The following is a 3198-nucleotide window of genomic DNA, read 5'->3' on the forward strand; positions in this document are numbered from 1 at the left end:
TCTCTCCCTGGCTGGGCCTTTGTATGGTTTGTTGTTACCTTGTTCCATTTTGTTTTGCAGTGCTGGGGACACTCTGCCACTGAGCTACATCCCCATCTCCTTTTTACTTTTTGAGATAGGATCTTGCTAAGATGCCCAGACAAGGCTTGAACTGGCAATCCTAGTCACTGGGATCACCACCGCCTCAGGCTTGGAGTAGTTTTAAAATGTGTTCACAAAGTCCTTGATACTTTTCCTAGCCCTTGAGTGTGGCTGGGCTTGGTGACTTGCATGAAGGCTGGAATAAGGCAGTGGTGACCAGGTGACCAGGGTTACAGCCCTCTCCCCTCTCTCCATCTGCTCTGGGGGAAGCCGAGTTATGAGCGACTGACCTTCACTTTTTCTGTCCCTGGAGTGGTCAAGGCACTCACACTGTGGCCACTGTGGAGAGTGGACTGGCCTGGTGCAGCCCCTTGCCCCTTGTCCGGCTGTAGGGGCTGGGATGTGTGGTGGAGCCAGCAGGGAAAGCTTGCGGGATTGGTTCTCACCTGAGTTATGGCCTTCAGTTTTCCCCTTTCTAGAAACAAAAGCCATGGCTCTGAGGAGATGCCACCCTTCTCTTGTCCTCACTCCCAAGACAAGACCATGTGTTGGTGCAGTCACCTGTTTGTCTGGTCTGCCCAACAGAGGGTAGCACAGCTGATGTTGCCTTGTGCATTGGACTCTTCCAGGATGAGGCTGCACCTGTGCCTGTCACTGGGTGCCCAGAATCCATGCCTATATGCACGGGTAGTTAGCCCTAGTGCCAGGGGACCTGTGTCGGCAGGCTGGGCCAGAGTCCATCCATGGAGACTACTTTGTGTGGCCTTCTGTGCCTGCAGGGCTGCTGACAGGCTGATCTGAGGCCCAACAGGATTAAGCTGGATTACATACCCAGAAGTCCTCTAGTAGTGTCTGAGACGCAGCAGGGACCTCTGTGCCCTGGTGGACTTACCCCTGCTGCAGGGCTGGTGGGGAGGGGAAGGAGGGCACCTCTGTGGAACCCAGCATCCCTGCTTCTCACACTACAGCCTGTACCAAGGACCAGAGTGGTGAGAGGACATCTTGCTCAAGGCCTGGGCAAGCTGGGTGGACAAGTGGTCTGTGCAGTGCTCGCAGGCAGCCCCAGGACTGGCTTCTAGGCAAGGTTATGATATCAGGGAAGGCTGTGATATCAAGGATATGATGGCTAGGGAAGAAAGCTGCTCTCAGGACTGGGGGAAGGAAACCAGGAGCCCGCTGCAGGAAGGAAACCACATGCCTGCATGGGAGGGCCCAGCTCTGAGAGCGCCTGTGAACTCTGCAGAGGGGACTTCCTTCCTATGCACTCCCATCCTTGCTCCACAGCACCTGCCTGCAGATGCTCAGCTCGACGGGCCATCTGAGGGCAGGGCTCCTGAGGCTGGTGCCCCCCGACACCATGCTGTCCTGAGAACCCTGCCGAGGTCTGCAGACCCCTCCTCACTCTGATTCTCCAGGCTTTGGGAGACCACAGGGAGGAGGTTCTAGAGTCAGTATCTCTGCTCTGAATCCAGACCAGTAGAAAATGACTTTATGAACCCTCTAGGATTGACATAAAAATGCTCACTTACCTCTTTTGGTCTCCTCTGCTACAGTCCCTGAGCGAGGCAGCGAAACTCCCAAGGTCAGCTGAGCACAGCCAGCCCATCTGCCCTAGGGATGTGAGAGCCAGCAGGAATTCCAGAAACCCATGCCCCATGCACACAAGAAGGCGTCACCCTCTCTGTCACAGCTGAGGCTGCTTTTCCCCAACGTGTCCTTCCCAGTGGTCACAGCAGCCCTGACAGCTTCATGAGCATCATGACCCAACTCAGGGCAGCACAGACGACTGGAGAAAAATGAGCCCCACGGCTGCAAGGTCTACCAGGCAGCAACGTGGTTGCCCAAGAAGGCCCCAGTAGTGAGTGACCAGAGTCCTCTGTGGAGTCCCTGCCAGTGAGCACCCTCCTGGCCTGGCCTATAAGAAGACTCCAAAGGGAGCTCTGGAAACGGCGAGCACAGGAAGGCCTGTGACATTTGGTTGAAGGTTGAGTTCCTGAGTCCCTTCTGACCTGGGGGCTGCTTGGGGTCTTCCTGGGAGGAGGTCCTGCTCGGCCTCCACAACTGCAAGGATGTGCTGGGCCCTGTGAACAAAGGAGATCAATTCCAGGATCTCCCAGCAGCTAAGTGAGCCACTGCCCTTGAAGCAATTTCACAGCCAGGGGAGCCAATTGTATTTTCCAGCTCATTAAACCCCACACAGGGCTGCCTCACCTGTGGGCCCAGCTCCAGGGCAGGCCTGATGAAGCAGATTCCACAGGTCCTACCGGCCCAGAGACAGCAACCCTTTGTCCCCTGTGTCTGACTATTTATCCAAGCCCTTTGAACACATTGTCGGGCTACCTGGGAGAGTCCTGCCCGCCGATGTTCAATGCACTGCTGCCGTGGGCAGTGATTAAAGGGCCCAGTAGCCCTCACCAGCCAGCACCGAGAAACGCTGTCCCCAGGGACAGAAGCTGGGACACAGACCTCTCCAGTGACATTGGCATAACCCTCAGGGTGCAGGGCCAAGGTGTCCAGAGCCAGGATACACCCTGGTCAGCTGAGGTGGGACCCCAGGACTTCAGGCATGGTGGCCTGTGGGAGGACCAAGCGCCTCTGTCCTAAATTCCCCCGAGGTGGGGACTGGGCCCAAGAGGGGGATCTGTTTCCGCCTGGAGTGTGGTTGGAGAGCATCGCCCCTCCTAGGTCTTGGTGGGCTCATAAGAGCCCCCAGGTAGTGAGGTACAGATGCTCAACACAGAGGGCTGGCAGGAAGGCTGCCAGGGTGGACAGAGCCACCTCAACCTTGTTCCTCTGTCCCCACCAGACCTGAGACCACCTCCCATCCACAGTTGGGGGATCCAGCTTCCCAGCAGCAGAGGAGGGACCCGTGGCACAGCAGGGCAGCCAGGCTGCACTTCTGCACCCAAGTCTGACCCATTGCCTCCAGATGCCCTGTAGGCCCCCAAGCTAGAGGCCGTTGCCTCCTCTACCTCCACCCACCTGTGCCCCATTCTTCCACTCAGTGCAGCGAACATCTCCATGGACTGCCCAGATAGCCCTAGGAGACATGGGAGGACGATGGGTGTGGGGCAGGCCCTCTGTAGCACCTCTGGACTGCAGGCTGGGGAGATACTG

The sequence above is a fragment of the Ictidomys tridecemlineatus genome, chromosome 1 (genome assembly GCF_052094955.1).
Source record: "Ictidomys tridecemlineatus isolate mIctTri1 chromosome 1, mIctTri1.hap1, whole genome shotgun sequence".
NCBI classification, from domain to species: domain Eukaryota; kingdom Metazoa; phylum Chordata; class Mammalia; order Rodentia; family Sciuridae; genus Ictidomys; species Ictidomys tridecemlineatus.